This window comes from Rhipicephalus microplus, chromosome 3, assembly GCF_043290135.1.
Source record: "Rhipicephalus microplus isolate Deutch F79 chromosome 3, USDA_Rmic, whole genome shotgun sequence".
In the NCBI taxonomy this organism is placed as follows: domain Eukaryota; kingdom Metazoa; phylum Arthropoda; class Arachnida; order Ixodida; family Ixodidae; genus Rhipicephalus; species Rhipicephalus microplus.
Window position 1 is genome coordinate 39,289,831 of NC_134702.1, and position 21,343 is coordinate 39,311,173.

General features: G+C 49.4%; 1 protein-coding gene across 3 annotated transcripts in view; it reads left to right on the plus strand.

The window, feature by feature from the left end:
• Positions 1 to 433: 433 nt before the first annotated feature.
• Positions 434 to 21,343, plus strand: part of LOC119176438 (uncharacterized) — a 37,152-nt gene continuing 16,242 nt past the window's right edge. For all 3 annotated transcript variants that reach the window (XM_037427709.2, XM_037427718.2, XM_037427728.2), the window contains exon 1: positions 434 to 573. The gene's annotated coding sequence lies outside the window, so the exon portion shown is untranslated. The remainder of the gene's footprint in view (positions 574 to 21,343) is intronic.

Below are 21,343 nucleotides of genomic sequence, written 5' to 3' on the forward strand. Positions count from 1 at the left end.
AAGACTTCGTTTGCGCTTGGAATGCAAGTGCCTATACGGTTTAGCAACGAAAACCACGGGAATGTATTGTGCGGCTCATTTGCTCTCGTATTAATCAGTACAAGTATTTCTGCTTGCTCAGTTTTGAGAATAAGGTCATAATTACACGACAGTGTTAACACCTGGTCAACGGCGACGTGCCTTGTCAAGTATTCTATGCTCCATAGCCTTCCCCGGTTGACGCGAAATTTCGCATCGCTCGCGATTGAGGCGCCACTTGTACGCCTAGCGACGATGGAGTGAAACAAGGCAATCGTTTCCTAGACAACGGGCGCTGCCACTTCTCTCGCCCGCGCGAGCTGTAACACCTCCTTTGCCTTCTTCTCCCGACGCTTCTCCCGTCGGCTTCGCCCGCGCCGCACTATTCACCGTTAGCCCCCTTAGATTTTCACAGCGCTGGAAATGACGCGTTTTCTAACGAGGCATCACGTCTGATGCATTCACGACATCGGTACGCCATCGTACGCGACCATTACCCGACCTTCAGAGGCACAGGTCTCGGCCACTACTCTTCGGGCCACAGGGGCACAAAAGGTGAGCCTGCTCATTTCGCTCCCCGTGCGTACGTGGTCTATCGAATGGTGTAGTGTTGACGCCGGAGGCAGGCCATGGGTCCGTCAAAGTCCGGTCATTGACTATTTTTGGTACGCTATCGACCACCCCCAACAAGGAACGCTGCTAGTCATCGGCGCGCTATTCTGCTTCCTATAGTGTGCTTTTGGTGTACGCAACTGCACAACGTCGACGTGTTCTCTGTCTCCATTCAACGCGGGCCCGACTGGACGCAGCTGGTTCGCAGTTCACTTCGGGGTTGAAATTGAGTGCAGTGTCAAAAGGTCTCGGATCGAAAACGTGGTGTAGTCGACCACAGCTTTGTAGATCTTTGCACGTTTCAGTGCTTATAGTGCCTCGCTGACGAGCAATATGGGAGGTATCATCTACACATCGAGGTTGGTTCAACATTGCCAACTTAATGTATACAATTATAGCGACAACCTCTGAAACATCCTGCGCGAGCTTAAAATCGACTAATTCGTTGTCTAGAACTTGGAGCGTGTTTAAATATACTTGTGAGTGCTTTTGAGTGCTATGTGTTCAGAACAAATGTTCGACGACTTACCATGTACTCTGCTGTGGGACAGCAATAAGATGTCGCGAAATAAAAGCTTACGTTATCGATGCAAACTTCAGATTAGAACAAATAATAAACGATTTAGGTTTTTGCGTACTCTACGATGGGAGGGCCTCAAGCCGCCCCCAGTGATTCTCCGTCAAAAAAGCAACACCGCATGAATGTGTTTAGAAACAAATGTTCGACTATTACGCTGTACTCTACCATCGTAGACCAATAAGCTGTCCCAGCAGTGTGTTCATGAAGTGGTTAACAATTTAGTGTACTTGCTACTCTACTATGAGACAGCATGAATCCGTCCCTGCACACTCTTGTGCTTTTTCTTAGCACAAGAGTGTGCTAAGAAAAAGTGGCTAACGATTTTGGGTACTAGGTACACTACTATGGAAGCAAAAGTGTTTAGAATTAATATTTAACGATTTCCAGTAATTCGTACTAACTATGGGAGAGCACTGAGCAATCCTGATCCGCAAGAAGACCTGTTTAGAAACAGTAGTTAACGATTTAGAGCACTAGGTGCTGTACTATGAGAGAGCTGTGTGCCGGCCCCTTGAAGACTTCCGGTTTTGTCCACCGACGTGCAAGAAGACCTAGTCCACCTTAGCAATTGATGTGATGTACGTGACGCAGCATTTATTTTATTCTTCGAAGTTTCTTTGCTTTTAATAATCCTACTTTCTCTGGTTACACATGCAAAAAACTGTGATATGATATCGATGTGCGCGGCAAATAGTTAATGAATTAATTTTTACCGCGTTGAGCTCTTTCCCGTGCACCTAACTCTTAACAAGAAGTTGTTTTGTTTTTATTTGAATTCTGTTTTTACAGATACTGCCTTCCTTAGAAACCGGGAATCAAAACTGCGTCCTCGATCAATGGAGTGCATCAACTTAGTCGATGACTTCTACGGCTTAAGTTTTTTTTTTCAAGGAATAGATAGATAGATAGATAGATAGATAGATAGATAGATAGATAGATAGATAGATAGATAGATAGATAGATAGATAGATAGATAGATAGATAGATAGATTATGAGGGGTTTAACGTTCCAAAACCAAAATATGATTATGAGAGACGCCGTAGGGGGGTGCTCCAGAAATTTCCACCACCAGGGGTTCTTAACGTGCACCCTAATCTGAGCACATGGACCTACAGTATTTTTACCTCCATCGAAACTGCAGCCGCCGCAGTCAGAATTCGATCCCGCGGCCTGCGGGTCAGCAGCCGAGTAGCTTAGCCACTAGACCACCGCGGCGCGGCTTTTTCGATGAAAGAATGCATTGAGTTGGTGATGACAGTTCACTAATTGCAGGTGCATTAATATGTTTTTTAGATTACTGCATTCACCTCTATATTGGAATCCAACCCTTTGGAGCTGATCCGTAGATGAATAATCGATCCTGTAAGATGGCGCTGCGACTTGTAGTTTTTTTTCCTGGACACTTCTTTCTTTATTCGTATTGGTATATAACGAATAACATAGTTAAAGCTCATTAACCCTCACTTTTTGTGATTCATGTGTGTTTAGTACACAGAAACACCCAGTGTCCGAGATCGCGCTGCATCATTTTTTTTTTCACTGATACTCTCCCGCTTGGTACTTTCATTCTTTGCACATTAAACGCGTGTTTGTAAGCGACTTCACCTGCTGAAAAAAAAAAAGACGATAGTATTGCGTCTGGGGAGAATGAACAAAACGTTTATTTGATGTTCTGGGGAAGAAACCGGTGAATGGTATTTTGGAGGCGCTGCGATAGAGTGCCTCGAGTGTGCAGCGGAGGTGAACGAGCGCACCAAGTCACGTCACACGCGAGTAGTAGTAGTAAACAACTTTATTAAGGCAGCTGACGGTTTCCTAAGTGGCGAGGGCTGTCAGGCCATGCCTGGTCGCCACCTCGTCAGCGCGTTTGATGGCCCGGAGCTGGGTGTCCAGGCTTGTGGTCGTGAGGATTCTCTCCCAGGCCTCACTTGAAGGTGACTGTCCTAGGAGGTTTGGTGGGGGAGGGTCCTTGCTGCATCCCCAGATGATGTGATCCAAGGTTGCGGTCTGGGTCTTGCAAAGGGTGCACGTAGATGTGAATAAGGCAGGGTATATGTGCCTGTATATGTACGGGGAAGGGAATGAGTTCGTTTGAAGCCGCCGCCAAGTGATTTGTTGAGCTTTGTTTAGTTCCGGGTGCGGGGGTGGTCTGGTTTGCCTTGATAGCTTGTAGTACTGTGTGATGTCGTGAAAGGTGATGAGTGCTTCAGTTGCTTCGATATCGTGGTCCGAAGTCTGGCCCACCGCTCGGCATACGAGTCCTCGAGCTTGTCTGTGGGCGGCTTCGTTGCCCGGGTTTCCTGCGTGCGCTGGGACCCAGATGAGTTGGATTAAACGAGGATCGTCATCGTCGGTGCTGCTGGCAGTAGTGTCGCCTGAGGCGTTGCGTGCCGCTCGGGGCAGAGGACGGAGGATGCGCGCCGTGGTTGGGGAAACAGTGCCCCGGGCAAATCGGATGATAGCAGATTTGGAGTCACTGATAATTGTTTCAAAACCGGCCATTGCGGCGAGTGCTATGGCAGCTTCTTCGGCCTCGGTTGGGTCTTGTGTGCGTATGGAGCCGGCGCACCTCGTGGTAGGCTCTATATCGACTGGGGTACGTTTCGACGAGACGTTGATTGCAAAGGCTTGTTTGGGGGTTGGGTAGCTTGCCGCGTCGACGTGAGCCACTTTTGTGTTCGTACCATAGGTATTGTGAAGGTTTCTGGCGCGGGCTGATCGTCTACCGTCATGAATGCCGGCCAGCATGTTTTTCGGCAGCGGCTGCACAATGAAGCGCTGTCTGAGGAGAGGCGGTAGCGAGATCAAGTCTTGTCCGCTTGGTGACGAGGGAATTCCGATACGTTGAAGTATCCATCTTCCGGTTTTACTACCACGCAATCGTTCAATTTGTGCAGTTCGGTGAGCCTCGATAAGTTCATCTATTGTATTGTGAATTCCAAGGCTGAGGAGGTGCATGGTCGATGTGGTGCGGGAGAGGCCCAAAGCGATCTTGTGGACTGTGCGAATAAGTCTGTCTACTTTTTCTTTTTCAGCCTGGAGGAGTCGTAGGTACGGTAAGGCATAAGTTATTCTTGTGGTTACGAAGGCGTTTAACAGCTGGAGAAGTTCCTTTTCTTTCATGCCGTGTTTCCGCGCGGAGATTCTTCCTAACAGACGGGCAGTCTGAGTGACGGTGACCGCAAGCCTCTCTAGTGCGACGGTATTGCCCCTGCCGGCTTGTACGTGAAGGCCGAGTACCCGCATGTGCTGCACTATCGGTATTTCGGATCCGGCCAATCTGAGAGTGATGGTTGGTAGTGGCGGGTGTTTAACCTTACGGTAGTCAGGAGGACGAAGAAGGAGGAGTTCAGATTTCTCCACTGAGCATTCGAGACCTGCACACGCGACGTATCCGGCCACTGTGTCCACAGCACGTTGCAGTGCCTCCTCGATCTGTCCGTCGGAGCCAGTAGTGGTCCATACCGTCACGTCGTCCGCGTATAGGGTGTGTCGGATATTGGGTATGCAGTCTAGTAACTGTGGGAGTTGGCTCATTACAAGGTTGAAGAGGAAAGGTGAAAGAACAGCTCCCTGTGGCGTGCCTTTGTTGGATAGGGCAAGTCTCTTCGTGGCGTTGCTGTCAATCAGGGAAAGTTCCACAGTACGGCCTTGGAGGAAAGAGCACACGTAGTTGTAAATACGTTCCCCAGGGTTTGTTGAAGCCAAGTGCTGGGCTATCGCTTCATGTGTTACGTTATCGAACGCCTTGCGTAGGTCTATGCCTAGCATTGCTCGCGTGCCCGCACGTACGGGGTCTTTCAACAAATCGTGGTAGATTTGTACGAGGGCGTCTTGAGTAGATAAGTGGGCGCGAAAACCGAGCATGGTTGGAGGGAAAAGGTCTTGCTCTTCTGCAAGTGTTTCTAGCCGAGCCAAGACCACGTGCTCAAATAGTTTGCCAAGGCATGAAGTTAACGAGATGGGGCGAAGATTTGATAAGTCTGCCTTTTTTCCGGGCTTTGGTATAAACACTATTTTCGCGTGCTTCCATTCTTCTGGTATATTTCCGGCATGCCAGCAGTCATTGAAATATTCAGTAAGGGCAGTTACTGACCTTGCGTCTAGGTTGCGGATTGTTTTGTTCGAGACGCCGTCTGGACCTGGTGCCGAAGTTGTGCGAAGCTTTAGAATGGCTGCATATACTTCGGCTTCTGTGATGTCGGCATCAAGAGTTGGATTTGGTTTACCTTCATAGGGTGGTAGCGGTGTCGCTGGTTGATGGGCTTGGTTGATGTATTTGTCCGCCAGTTCAATTAGTAGATCTTCGTCTGATCCGGGGTGTTGGTGGACAAGTCGCTTAAGTCTGTGCCGTGCGGCTGTTTTCGAGTCGTCGGGATCCAGTAAGTGGCGTAACAGGTGCCACGTCTTCTTGTTGCCTAGCTGTCCGTTGAGTCCGCTGCACAGCTGGCCCCATTGTTGGCGGGCGAGGTAGGTACTGTGTCGCTCAATTTCTTCAGAGAGGGCCTGTATGCGGCGACGCAATTTCTTATTGTAGCGCTGCTTCTGCCATCTGCGCAGCAGGCTGGCGTGTGCGTCCCACATGTGGAGAAGACGAGAGTCTGTGGCAGGCGTTTCCTCTGCTGCTTTACTTTCGCGCGTTGTGCGTCGCACGTGGTCGTTTAGGGAGGCTGTCCATTCCTTGAGGTTTGTTATGCGTTCTGGGGCTTCACTTTCACGGATGTCTCTAAATTTTGGCCACTCCGTGATTTGAGCGAGGGCGTTGTGTACTCTCTTGCCAGCGGACGTCTGTACCTGGATGGCAATGATGTAGTGGTCACTACCAGCGAGTTGACAGGTGTTCTCCCATCTGGCCTGCGCAATATTCTTGCAGTATGTGAGATCGGGTGACGTGTCCCTACACACGCTGTTTCCTATGCGGGTTGGTGACTGCTGCAGGTCATTTAGTAGAGTGAGCCGGAGGTCCTGACCGAGTTGCCATAGCTTCTTGCCTCGTTTGTTCGCCTGCAGGTAGCCCCAGTCAGGGTGCCTGGCGTTGAAATCGCCCAGTATAAGCAGTTGTGCGCCTCGAGAAAGCGATGTGGTTTTCTGGAAGAGCAGGTTGAAGTCGTCGGCGCGTGCCCGGGGTGCGCAATATACGTTGAGGATGAAGACTGATTGGTGCGAGCGTTTTCGCGGAAGAATTTCAACGACCGTGTGTGGAATGTCCGAGAATTCTAAGTCGTGTTGTTTCGCCGTGAGGCTCTTGTGGACGAGCGTGCCTGTACTTGGGGCTTCTTGGTTGTGCGAGTCGGTGAATTGTTGGAAAGCGATGTAACCAGGGAGTGAGACAGAAGCCATTGTTTCTTGTAGTGCGATGACGTCTGGAGGCGTTTGGCAATTGGGCAGTTGTGTTTCTTGTACGAGTAGCTGCAGGTGGGCTTTCTTTTTACGAAAGCCCCTGCAGTTCCACTGCCATATAGTCAAGTGGGTGCTGGCCATGATGCAGCAGCTGGAGCATTACTTGAGGCCGTCGTGGGTTCGCTGTGCTGGGTGGAAGAGTGAGAGGTCACTCGGTTGCGTGTGATAGCTGGTGCTCTGGCCATGCTTTGCTTGATTACTGCAAAACTGGTGTCTGTGGCAGTTCTGAGTGCTTCTAATCCGGCTACGGTGTTGTTTACGGTGGCTTCCATGTTTGAGAACCGTGTCTCTATGTTCGTTAGGCGTGAGTCTACGGTTGCGAAGGCTTCTGTTACGGCGGCACGAACGGCGTTGACGACCGTGGTTTGGACTGTCGTGCGGAGGGCTTCAGCAACGGATGCGTTGACCATTTCAATAATTCGCGCCGTCATGTCCTCTTCGGATTGCAGCGTTTCCGTGGAAGTCGTTGCTTTGCGTTTGGCTGCTGCGGGTGGTTGGGGCTGTTGAGTTGAATGATGCACGGACTGGCTGGCCTTTGCCAGTTTACTTTCTAGGGAGCGGTTCTGCGCAAGGAGCACTTCGATCTGAGCTTGTTGCGTCGCCATTTGGGATTTTAACGCATTGATTGTTTGCGTAAGTTCCTTGACGAGCGGGTCATGCGTTGAGGCGCACGGTTTCGATGGCTGCGGGGGAGATGATGGCAGCGGAGACGCTGCGCTTGGCGCCCATGCTACACTAGGGTTGCTTGGTGGTGCTTTGGATATATCAGCATGTGGGATGCGACTTGATGATCGGGTTCTTGATTTGGACCTAGAGTGGGAGGCTGCTTGACCCTGGCGAGATCGTGACTTCGATCGGCTGTCGCGTTTCGTCGGCGTTTGTGATGTCCCGAAACTGGGGTAGTTACGCTCGTCCAAGGCAGGCGGGCTATCGTCATTTGAGGTTTGCTGCGTCGCTGGTGACTCGGTTTGTAGCGTCTTTCCTGCTTGTGCTGCGTTAAGTGGTTCAGACTTTTTGGCGAAGCGGTACTCGCATCTTGAGCTGTTCGTCATGTGTCCTCCTTGACAGACGATACAGCGTGCTTGGCATGTTGGTGGCGTTCCTTGCGGCGGTGGCTCGTGGTCTTCTCCGCAACGCGGGCAGCGTCGGCGCCTAGGTTGAGGGCACACATCGGAGCGGTGCCCGGTCTTCCGGCAGTTGAAGCATGCGTCTACTTTGGGATGGAAAGGGTATACTCGAATGAGACCTCCACGGTGTAGAAGCCATCTAGGTAGGTGGTCCCCGAGCAGCGTTATAAGTAAATTCTTCGTTTTTCCCATGCGTCGGCCACCTACTATTTGGTAGTCAGGGTTGCTGTCTTGAAGGTCCTTCAGCGTCTCATCATCGGTGGGGAACGTGTGGGCGTAGAAAGAAATGCCTCGTATCGCGTCGTCTGGTGGCGGGGCGTACATGTGTAGCTCAATCTGCCGGTCTTCTCCGAGGAGGATTGATGTGATGCGTTGGTACGCGATTGCTCGGTCGGTGGTTGCCACACTAACGGTGAAAGTGTTATTCCTTGGGTGTATGCGTAGTTGATCACGCTTGGCTGGGTCCAGGTCACACAGAGATGCCGCTTTAAGCAGTGCTCTCTGCAAGTCTCCGGGTGATGTGCGCGTGAGGTCAATGGGTGTCTTGGGGCGTCCCACGATGTGGTACGTGTGCGACGGCAGTCTTGGCAAGGGATGGCGTTTCAGTTCCGGCGGCGGCCGGGGGGTTGGTGGAGTTTTGGGGGCTTTGTTTACTTGCGCGCCGTTCATTTGGGCTTGTTGCTTAAGTGCCTGGTGACGTTTCGCCTGGGCTCGGAAACCTTGAGGTGGTGTCCAGGAATCGTCTGACCATTCTTCGAGAGAGATTTCGACGCCGTCGACCTCGATTTCCATGTCGGCTAGTGTCCCAGCGGCCGCGACAGCGGCGTTCGGTGTAGCGTCGCTAGGCTTAGGCGTCCAGTGGCGGATCTTGCCGGCGTGGCGTGAAAAGATGAAAAGCTTACTTGAAAATTGTGACCAATATCTGTCGGAAAGTTGTATCCTCGGGACCGGTATGATTTGCAGAAACCATTCGTACAAGAAATCTTGAGCTATGGCACGTCTTCCTACTGAAACATCGGAAAACTCCGGAGCTCGGTGCAGACGCGTCCGATCGCGTCGATTGCCTGCCTCCAAGTCGTCACACGCGAGACATGAGTGCTATCTGTTAGTTATGTTAGAAAACAAAACGCGAGGCTCTGAGACGGGCGTGCGGGCATGCGCGCCCGTCTCAGAGGTGATAAGGTGTAGAACGCAAGGCGACGGGTAGGTGCCACCACCGTTACGTCTTAGCAAAGCGTTGGAAACGCTTCCCTTTACGTGCAAGCGTTGCGGGGTCAACGCCGCGTGATAAACGCTACGGTCCCTAGAATAATTTATGTATGCCTTTTCTAGTAAAAGACGCACATAGAGAATATATATGTGTTGTTATAGTGCCTCAGATATGCGCGATAATTTCTTTTTAATTAACATCTGCCCAAGTAGGAACGCTGAATCTTGAGCAACATTGGTGGGCGCTGCGGATGAGGTTGGCCGTTTGAAACATCCGTTGGAGCCGTTTAGAGAGCCCGGTATCGTAAAGAGTGAACAAACAGACAAATGGACAGACAGACAGGCAAAAATTTTTGCGTCGAAGGTCCCCAAGAAAGACTATTGTCTTTAAAAAACAAAGTCAATATGCCTTGTTGTTTGAGTTATCTGTTACAGGAAACCGCATCTCAGATAACGGGAGGCCACCCGAACAATGAGAGCAAATAGCATTGTTCTGGCCCAATCAGTATATACTGTCGCACCATCGTAGCACGTATAGTGTGTCAATTGTGTCATACAAGCGTGTCAAGCGTAGCGAAACGCGCAGGAATGTTCGTCGTTCTGCAGCTGCTCCAACAATACAGAGAGTTGGAATTCAATGAATCACTGTTCGCAATTGACAATTAAAAGGAAACAAAGCAACAGCACATAGAAACAGGGAACATAGACAGATGTGGGTTTCCAGTTGAGAGTTGATCAGCCAGGAGACACATATGTGCAAGCATACATGTTGTATCTCTACCTCATTTTCGTTCACTGATTATGGTGTTATTGCTCAGTTTTTGGTTTGGCTTTCGTTTTTTAGAGGCGAAACTCCTTATGCTCTAGGGCAATCCATACCTCGGCGTATACCCAGCACAGCATATCCACAGGCAGGCAGGCAGGCAGGCAGACTGGCAGGCTGGCAGGCAGGCTCGCAGGCTGGCAGGCTGGCAGGCTGGCAGGCAGACGGACGGACGGATAGACGGACGGACGGATGGACAGATGCTTCGTGCCACTCATCATCACTCACTCCGTGGTTAGGCTGTTATCATTTTTTTGTCATCGCTTTTCCCATTACGGATTCATCGTTAGCTCCGTCACACACGTTACCTACAAAACGTTCTACCATCCCAGCCCATTTAACAGGTTTTATGTATCAGTGATTTCTGGCACTGCATGTGATTGCTCCTTTGTCATGTAATCCGCGTTGCAATGTATACACCTGTTTTTTGTTTCTTTTGTTTTTGTTTGCTTTCCCTTAGTGCTGAGCACAGGTATTGTAAGATCTAGCAGGTTAACGCAAACTACAAAGTGCTGGAATGTGTTCTTTATGGCGTACTAAGGAGTTTCAAGTGGCTCTAAACGCCTAATACGCCGCTTCATGTGGCCTCTTTGAAGAATGAAAATGTGTGCGCAACGCGTTGTAGATTCAGCACACCTTTAAGAGCCCCGTTTTATCGTATGCACTGTCCTTGCTTAATAATAGTTTAGTTCGTTAACAGTCTGAGGAATTAACATATAGCCGGCCACCCACATGGGGCTTTTCTGGCCGAGTTCGCAACACAACATCCGTTTTAAATATAACAGGTTAGGCCATAAGACACTCGGTTAGACTTATCAGTAATTTATTGCATGTCATAGGCGATGGCTACAGCGATGCTTCAAAGAAATTTTACTAAGTAGTTGAGATCAATTAATATACAAAGAAAGCTGGACCACCATGCGCTCCTTTCAGCCTCTTCTTCCCGCTAAAAAATAGAAAAAAAAAGCCTGACTTCAATTAAAGCAACTTGATGCCTTTTACGTCACGCTATGCCGTGCAGCATGGGTCAGGAGATTTCCTTCTGTCCAGCCAGGCTTCATGAATCACTAGAAACACTCTCGATGAGTAATCCCGCTGCTGCTGCCGACGGTTGCTGGGGGGCGTCATCCTCGTGTCGTCCACTCATGCGCGCTTAATTCAGCCGGAGTGTCCCCGTCGTTAGCTCTAGCCACGTAACCAAGCTCGGCGCGTCAAGTCGGCGCGCCAGTACCTTCTCGCCAGCTCGTTCGATGGATTTGCATGACACGCGGCAGAGCTGTAACGCCGCACGCACGTGCAGGGGAAAACGCTGCGACTACACGTGCCACACAGCAACCGCGCGACAGAGCGATCGATTTCTGCGGACGTTAAACAACGAAGCCGGAAAACCGAAGCCCCGTTTGCACAACGCCGTTTCGCTCCTGCTGCACATGCCGACAACCAAGCCGCTTCAAAGGATGCTTCTTTTGTTGGTGTTGTTGCGTCGCTGCTGAGGCCCCCAACGCCCCTTGTTCGTTTTGGGTACTGTCGTTAAAAGGGACAAAAGGTAGAGGAGATGGATGTGTTACAAGGGCTGGATCGCATGGAGCAAGATTCAGCTTGGTAATGGACAGAGAGCTTTCTTCGCAAACCATTTCGGACTTAGCTGACCGAGACGAGTGCTGCTGGACGCGGCCGCGTTCAAAAAAAAAAAAAAAGGAAGCGGGAACAAGTAGTTGTGAATCGTCAGTGCCATGCACAACAAGCATATTTTTTTGTAATATTCTCTCATTCAACCGAGGTTTTATACGCTACATCGTAAACATTTTGTAACTTATTCTAACTTTTTATAACATTCTGATCCACGCCTTTCCTCTCACCCGCCATGGTGGTCTCGTGGCCATGGCATTCGGCTGCTGACCCGCAGCTAGGTCGTGGGATCAAATCCTGGCCGTGGTGGCTACATTTTTGATGGAGGCGGAAATGCTGTAGGCACGTGTGTTCATATTTGGGTGCACGTTAAAGAACCCCAGGTGGTCGAAATTTACGGAGCCCTTCATTGCGGCGTCTCTCGTAATCATATGGTGGTTTTGGGACGGTAAACCCAACAAAGTTTAATGCGCCTTCCCTCTTAAATTATCCACGACACCTTATGAAGAGGTGGCTATTGCACAGGCCATAATTTCCCCAAAGTGTAGGTATGTCATCAGCGACTCGCAGTCAGCAATCCGTAACTACGCACGAGGAAGAATATCTCCCGAGGCAGCCAACATACTCCTCCGCAAGGCAAATCTCATATCATCCGAGGAATTCGAAGAAAAGTATATTATATGGTTCCCAGCCCACACCCCGTGTGCGTCGCTCATTCCCAACCTCCACGAGGAGGCTCATCGCGTAGCGCGAGGTCTCACTTACCGCACTCGCAATGGAGCTTCACATGAGGTACTGGGAGGAGATGAGTGGTGGGAGAGGGACAGAATGTTCAAGTTCTGCGACATTATCCAATTCTACCAAAAGTCGAGGCGCAGATTTCCACCACCTAGCACCACATTAGACAGATCTCAGGAGGTTGACTGGAGGCGACTTCAAACTAGAACATTTCCCAATCCAAAGCTCCTAAATCGCATCTACCCCGAACTATACCCAGATGACTCGTGTAAACTATGCAGCATGAGACGCGCCTCCCTTGAGCACATGTTATGGGAATGCACACAGATAAAGGACGCCAATGCAGTCTCCCCAGAACAGCTTGGGGCGCGGTGGAGAGCCGCGCTGATCAGCTCAGATCGCACAGATCAAATATGGGCCATCCAGCGGGCACGGGAGGCGGCTGAGAGGGTCTCTCCACCGCCCCTGGTGCGGCTTAGGCCCACGCCTCAATCCGCTGGTTAAATAAAGTTTGCTCACTCACTCACCTTATGAAGTGAGAGAAAATGTTTATCTGTTCTCCACATACGTGGGCGGCAAATGCCAATTTAATTAATGGTTTCTATTCATCCAACCAGGTTGCATGCAAAGAGTTTTTGTAGCACTACGAGGTTCCATGCAACCTCGTAGTGCTACGTTGGTGCTTATTTCGAAGTAAAATTGTTTTAATTCTCCGCATCGCGTTAGCGCACTTCAAATCACCCGCGTGAAAGCGGACTCTTAGACGTCACTGTTTCCATGCCCAACGTGGCCCGCTTTTACTATAAAACAGCAGAAATTATTCATTCGGGAGTTTTTCGGTTCATTTTTGCCTTTTCTTTCTCGAAAGCTTGGTGGTCACCTCTTTCTTATCGAGAACGCTAGGTTACACTGATAGCTCGAACGCCATTAGCAACTACTTGGAAGTACCGGCTTCTCCCAAGGAGGTTTGAAAAAAACCTCTTCGGTTTCAACAAGATAACGTGAAAAACTGCGTGCGATGACGTTATCGTTCTGGATCAAGAAGACGTCCAAAACAAGCTCTTTCTTTTTATTGTGATAGCAATTATATGGTCACTCTTGGCTGGATTTCGACACCGGTGTCGGCGTTATTCACCCTATATGTATCTATATATAAATAAAAAGTATAGGAAAAAATAATCCAGAAAAAGACTCCGGCGCGCGGAATCGAGCTTCCGACGAACCTTTGAATATCGAGTGTGAGGCGTTACCTCTGAGCCACGAAGGAACACCTCCTTCATTGTTTGAACGGCAAGCTATTTATATCTATTACTTACCGCTGGCGATGGGCATCTCAGTGGGAAAGTATCGTCTTTTCAGCATTACCAACGACATGGTGAAATGAGCGCGTGTCGCCAGATCGTCACGCAGCGGGGGCGCGCGCGCTCTCATCTCCCACGAGTACTTTGCCCCGCGGAGAGGGGACAGGGTGGACGATCTCGCGTGCGCTCTCTTATATAGCGATAAGAACAATCGTGTGCCTTGGGCTTTCAGGAGCGATTCTGCTGTAGTTACCGGGCGCACAAAGGTCGCTGCACTCGTTGCACAATCTCCGTTTGCAAAAAGGGCGCGTTTTTCAGACAGAGCACAGTAACAATTAGGATGCTTATTCGCGTTCAATCTGTACCTGTGGGTATGTTTCGTGCGTCATTTGTGCGTGAGAAACACGGGGCACATTTCGATAAGCTTGCCATTCTTCGCGTGACCTTCCAATTTGTTGCTATTGCGTTCATTTCTCCGCCTTTGCGGCAAAGCTGTGACTTTTGTTTTGGAATGCTGAAGTAGCGGCGTTTATCGTCGGGTTAACCTCTTCGATATGTGGGTCCACGTTCGATATCGAATCTTAGTGATATGCTTCTCAAGCATATTCTGAAGAACATGGCATCTTAAGCAAAGGTTTGCGATTGCAGTCGCGTGTCTGGACAATCGAGCGACTTGAGCCAGAGCAGTCGCTTTTTGATCGAATCGACCATTTGCGGCCAGTCGCTTTGGGCATAACTCGGTCCCGTGACCCGTGCTTGTCGCGGTTACGAACGAGCCTCAACATCTCGCACTTTCCGCTTACCGCTGCGTCCTCTAAAACGAATCCTTAGCTTCGCGTTTGTGTCATAAAAATGAAGCATTGAATTACCAGCTCATTTCGTCGTGACGAAGAATCGCTAGACTGCACTCCGGTAAAACAAGTGAAAGTTCAAAGGCGTTTAGGCTTCTTGTGGGCGAACGTTGTGCACAATAAATAAGTCAAAGCCAGAACTTTTTCTTGGGTGAGTTGGTGCGTAACTTTGCTGAACGATGCACATTTGTGGCGCAAAGCTTAAAAGGTAAAGAAGAGCAAAGGAAGAAAGGTAGCGCTCATCTGTCTTTCTTCTTTACCCGTCTTTATGTTCCAAGCTTTCCGCCGCAAATAGCATGTAAGTCAAAGTCCTGCTGGTGAATCAATGCAAAACATTGATGCGTTCGCACTTCTATTGCGTTTATCTTGTGTTAACCTGCTCTCTCTTGCTATTTAGTGTTCTTTGCGTGTTAAGATGTCTTATTTCTTTCTGTTCTTTTATTTGGATTTTCTTATTTGTCTTGTAGATATTCTTTTTTTTTTGTTGTTGTTGTTCTATGGTCTCCTCTGTTTTCTTTCTCCTTTTTTTTCCCGAAAACGTGCTGCCTGCTCGACTTATGTGTGTCAAAATTGGAGACCTGTGTGTCGCCAATGCGAGACATGTCACTGCGTGAGACCAAAGCGAGGCACGAGACGATAACAGGGCAGTCCCTTAAGTTGCTCTGCTGTTAAAAGGCTTTTTTTTTTTTTTTGAAGGCAACGTCACTGTGCGACCACCTGTGAAACCTGAACTGTGTGTGTGTTGTGTGTGTATTATGTGCAACGTGTACCTCCTACTCACTCTATTTTTCTCTCATTCTCCTGTTCCCCGTGTAGGGTAGCAAACTGGACTTAGTCTAGTTAACCTCCCTACCTTTCCCGATATTTTTTTCTTCTTCTCTTATCCTGGACAAGACTATGTACGGAAATGTACGGGAAACTGAAACGCCATTCCACCTTCACTTCTTTTAGTCGGCATGCGCGCGATTGTTTAATATGTCATTTGGCCGGACGTGCTGCCGACAAACCTTGGGTTTCTCTTCCTGCATGCTGTCATTAAAAGCCGAAGGTAGAGGCTTTCGTGCCGACACGTTGTTCGGCAGTGTATAACTCTCTCCACATTCTCCTACCAGTTTTGCTTTACACCTGTCCCACACTGAACACGGGATCACGCCCCCAGGAAGTAAGTATAGCCGCGTAGCTAGGCAACCACGTAAGTGACCCCGCCCTTAGGAATAGAGGGTCACGAACTGCGCTCGCCGGAAAATGCCAACAGGAACACGAAAGGGCAGGGACAGCGAAACATGAACTGGAAACACTGTCCATTACGCTTTGACACATCGTTAAGTTCGTTCCATTTGTTCTTTTCTTTGCTTTCGTCGTGCAGTTTGTCGGTGAAGATTTGTTAACAGAATTTGCACAGTACTCATTCGGCACGTGTACGAAAGAAAAATTAAAATGTATAGAACTTCGAGTCGATCGGCGCAAGTTTATGTGGAATTACAATAGTGAAACCAATCGGCTACCGAGATGAACAGGTTGCTGTTATCTTTTCATACTTACGCATACTCATACGCGCTTTTCAATTAGAGCTATTGGGTAAATGGTTTCTCTAGTTCATGCCTCGCCTGAAAACAAACACTCCAATGTGAAATTTTTCATCAGCAAATGATCCCATTGTTAACATTCATAACATAATATACAACCGCCCGATTCACGGCCAGTTCCTCGCAGATGGTGGTGAGTCGTATTTGCCCAACAACAACAGCCACAACAAAAGTAACATTTTTATTATATAGGACGCAGGAAGGCAAGTGAAGCTCTAGTGTGTGTCAGAGAGAAAAAGTGAGATTTTATCGGAAGGCAGAGAGGTCGGCCTGAGCTAGTTCGCTCTAGCCTGCTACTCTACACAGGGGATAAAGGAAGGAGGAAGGAAAGAGAGATGAAGGATGATGATGGGGACAAGAAGAGGTGGTGCGTATGCGTATGTACAGTAGCCACTTAGCAGAGCACCCTACAGTCTAGTATCTAATCCAATGTATTCTGCATTGCACGCGCGCGCGTGCGCGCGTGCAGTGTGTGTGTGTGTGTGTGTGTGTGGTGTGTGTGTGTGTGTGTGTGTGTGTGTGTGTGTGTGTGTGTGTGTGTGTGTGTGTGTGTGTGTGTGTGTGTGTGTGTGTGTGTGTGTGTGTTCGGCGCAAGACCTGTAGGGTGACGAGGTGTGGCCAGGGAGGGAAGACGGATATCCATAATTTTTTTTCAGCGAAATGAGCTAGAGATTCTAGCATCATTCTTGAGATTCCTGAGAGCGCCCGATTCTAGAGATTCTAGAATCCGGTGCACGTGTACGATTGAAGGTGCTGCAGAAAAATGTCTTGTGGGTGTGCGTTGTTCGATGATGCAGCCACACCGGGCGACATGGGTATCGTCACATTATGATGTGACGACACCCATGTCTCACCTGCTGTGGGGTCAGTGGCTTGGTGAATCATTTACCGGCAAAACACTGCCAGACACTATGTCTACGTCACACTTATTAGGGAGTTTTAGAACAGTGCACCGCGAGCCCTTGCGGTGCGGTAGCTGCCACTGCGCATGCGCCGTAACGGGAGCCGGCGTTCGCGTTCGCGGCCCGCACGCAGAAAATCCGATATACATCGTGCGGCGATCGTGGCCCGCATGTGGCCCGCAAACACTGGATTCAAGGCTACGGTGTCGCTGCGATCGTACGTTGCGGTTTGCAACAGGGCAAACGCTATTCTAAAAGTCATATGGCACCCGCTACGCCCGCAGCGCTTGCAAACGGTATTCTAAGCTCCCTATTGTACGCAGTGTATATTGCGTTGAAATACATTCCTTGGCTGCCTGAGCAAGAAACCTTTACATCTCGAAGGTAAGACGCGTTTAAATTCTGAGATTATGCATATGCTTGCGTGTGTGGTAAAGTCCATTACATTGTTTTCAATAATATCGCGCTTCATTTCATTTGTGTATAAAATCAGTTACTTTGTTCACGCGCTTGCATATTCGTACACGTGCAGCATCAAAACACCGACAAACAGATGGTTAGGCTGCGCTGGAACACTCCAATTTTCTTGTCACAACGCTGAGGGAGGGTGTAAACGCTGGTACAAACGACTCCGCCACTTTTGCTATAATGAAGCTACACTTCCTGAATCTCAATGAACAGGGACGAGAGCCCTGCGGTGTATATCCATGTATACATACAGAGATACTTTCGCAAACGCGCAGTTTTATTACGAAACGCGAGCCTGCCAGACAAAAGGCGTACGATCGTGAGCCGGGCGACTGTGTGGGCCAGCTACGTATACTATACGCTTATAGGTCGGCAGTCAGGGAACCGGAGCGGATCCGCGGGGTCTGAGCTCATCGCTGTCCTCAACCATGGCCGCGACGCATTCGTTCAAATGATCTGCATTTGGGACAGGTCACGAACGTGCCCGAAACTCACGGGCGTGATCAGTGTTGTCCCGTGTCGCACCGTATACCGTTTCTTTCTTTCTTTCTTTCTTTCTTTCTTTCTTTCTTTCTTTCTTTCTTTCTTTCTTTCTTTCTTTCTTTCTTTCTTTCTTTCTTTCTTTCTTTCTTTCTTTTCGTGGATGCGCTACAAACAGGGTCACGCTACGCCTCGGTCTTCACGTAGGGGCTTCGACCCATGTCGCTTCATGTTTGTATCCGTGGTTCATCATGCGCGAACGACGCAGTTTGAAACACGATATCCAATGTGGCCCCCTCCATATATTGTCACAATGCAGAAACAGCAGCAGTCGAATCCAGGAAACTCACTTTAATTGTATTAGAATACTGGCAAACTGATCGGGAGAGAACCTCGTCTTCTTCACTCGCTGCGCGTGTTCTTCGTTGTCCTCTTCGCGCTGCATATTCAATGTGGCATTTGCCCCCCTCCAGAGAGCAGCGTCCCGATGCTCTTCTACAAAAGACGGTGTAGCAGATGTATGGTGTAAGTCAGTCCGAAAAGTAGGGCTTCATTCGCACAACATGCACGATTTCTGGTTTTTGCTGGCGAGTTGTCGAGGGGTTGTCAGGAACGACCACGTAATTAACGTCACTCAGGCGTTGTAAAACTGTGTAGGGGCCAAAATACTTCTTCAGCAATTTTTCAGACAGTCCCCGGCGGCGGATAGGACTCCATACCCAAACTTTGTCGCCGGCCCGATAGACGACATGTCGGTGTCGCAGATTATAACGTTGGGCGTCATAATTTTGCTGCTGGGTGATTCGGACACGCGCAAGCTGCCTCGCTTCTTCTGCTCGTTGGGTAAAAGATGCAGCGTCCAAATCGATGTCATTGCAGTCGTGCAGTAACATGGCGTCAAGCATCGTCGTCACTTCACGGCCATGAAGGAGACTGAACGGCGTTCTTCGTGTAGTTTCTTGCTGCGCTGTATTATAGGCGAACGTGATGTACGGTAGAATGTCGTCCCAGTTCTTGTGATCCACGTCAACGTACATACTCAACATGTCGGCAATAGTCTTGTTGAGGCGTTCTGTTAAGCCGTTGGTTTGTGGATGATAGGAAGTGGTTTTCCGATGGGCGGTTCCACTGAGCTCAAGCACTGTCTTCAGGAGCGTGGCCGTGAAAGCGGCACCTCGATCCGTTATTATGATTGTTGGAGCACCATGCCTCAGGACGATATTTTCTACGAAGAATCGTGCGGTTTCAACGGCGGTGCCACTTGACAAAGCCTTTGTTTCGGCATAGCGCGTAAGATAATCAGTGGCGACTATTACCCACTTGTTGCCAGCATGGGAAGTCGGATATGGTCCAAGGAGATCCATTCCAATTTGGGCAAAAGGTGCCGTGGGCACTTGAATTGGTTGTAATAGCCCAGCTGGTTTTAACGGTGGCGATTTTCGTCGTTGGCAATCGAGGCACGTGCGCACGTAATGCTTCACAATAGCTGGAAGTCTTGGCCAGTAGTATTTCTGTTGGATTCGGGCCAATGTGCGTGTGTATCCGAGATGACCAGACGTTGGCTCATCGTGGCAAGCACAAAGTATCTCCTCACGAAGTGACGTCGGAACGACAAGTAGGTGGGTACTTCCTCTGGGAGAAAAGTTCTTCTTATAGAGAACACCACTACGTAAGCAGAATGACGGCAGGCTCCTTGCAAATCTTCTAGGGACGGTTGTTGTCCGGCCATTCAAAAATTCAATAAGAGGAAGCAACTCACTGTCTTCTTTCTGCTTGCACAAAATCGTAGTGGTGTCAACGACTCCTACAAACGCCATACTGTCATCTTCTGTGTCCTCTTCGCGCTTTATCGGTGACCTTGATAAGCAATCGGCGTCGGCGTGCTGCCGTCCGGACTTATACACGACCGTCATATCAAACTCTTGGAGGCGTAAGCTCCACCGTGCGAGCCGACCAGACGGGTCTTTCAAGTTGGTCAGCCAGCAGAGGGAATGATGGTCGCTGACTACGTGGAAGGAACGGCCATAGAGGTACGGACGAAACTTCATAACCGCCCATACGACAGCAAGACACTCTTTTTCCGTTGTGGAGTAGTTGGACTCGGCGCGGGAAAGCGTCCTACTAGCATATGCGATCACACGCTCGGCTGAGTCTTGCCACTGGACGAGTACAGCGCCTAAACCCACGTTGCTGGCATCTGTATGGACCATGGTAGGAGCATCCTCATCAAAGTGAGCAAGCACAGGCGGAGTCTGCAGGCGTTGTCGGAGATCGTCAAATGCCACCTGTTGATCGTCGCCCCATGTGAACGAAACGTCTTCTCTTGTGAGTCGTGTTAACGGCGAGGCTATGTTGGAAAAATTGGCAATAAACCTTCGGTAGTATGCGCATAGGCCAAGGAAACGCCTGACTGCTTTCTTGTCTTTTGGTACCGGAAATTTTCTGACGGCCGCAATCTTATCGGGATCAGGTCGAACACCTTCATGGCTCACCACATGGCCTAAAAATTTAAGCTCCTTGAAACCAAAATGACACTTCTCGGGTTTCAGTGTCAGGCCGGCAGACCTTATTGCCCTAAATACCGATAGCAGCCTGCTCAGGTGTTCCTCAAATGTTTTTGAAAAAACAATGACGTCGTCCAGATAGACCAGACATGTCTGCCACTTAAGGCCTGACAGAACGGTATCCATCAGTCTCTGAAATGTTGCGGGGGCTGAGCACAATCCGAATGGCAAGACTTTAAATTCATAAAGCCCGTCAGGCGTTACAAAAGCCGTTTTTTCTCTATCTCGCTCGTCGACCTCTATTTGCCAATACCCACTTTTGAGGTCCATTGACGAAAAGTAGCGTGCATACCTCAGCCTGTCGAGTGAATCATCGATCCGCGGTAATGGGTACACGTCTTTCTTTGTCACACGGTTCAGCTTGCGGTAGTCGACACAAAATCGCAAGCTTCCGTCTTTCTTTTTAACCAGCACTACCGGCGATGCCCAAGGACTTCTTGACGGCTGGATGACGTCATCATCGAGCATTTTCTTCACTTGTTCCTGGATTGCTTCACGCTCTTTCGGTGCTACGCGGTATGGGTTCTGTCGTATTGGCCTTGCCGTCTCCTCCGTTATTATCCGATGCTTCGTCAGTGGCGTTTGACTGACCCTCGAGGTCGATGAAAAACAGTCTCTGAACTGGTGAAGAAGATCTACTAGACGCTGTCTCTGCGCTGGTGACAAATCCGAGCTTACGTCAATAGGTGGTGAGGCTGACGTGGCTTGCGGCTCGTCCTGTTGTACTACACAGCACTCGCGGATTTCGGTGATCTCGTCGAAGTAGGCGACTGTAGTGCCTTGTGTAATGTGTCGTCGCTCGTTGGTAAAATTCGTCAACAGAACCTCTGCTTCACCGCACACAACGTTGACGATGCTTCTGGCAATTGCAACACCGCGAGAGAGTAGGAGCGTCAATACTTGTTCAGCGATTCCTTCTCCAGTATTCTGCTCGCTGCACGTGACTGGAACAAGGCGGCACGATAACGGAGGTATGGTCACATCGTCAATGACTCGTAGGGATTTTCGGTGTAGCGCCGCGCTTTGATCCGCTGAAAAGGTCAGTACACCGTCC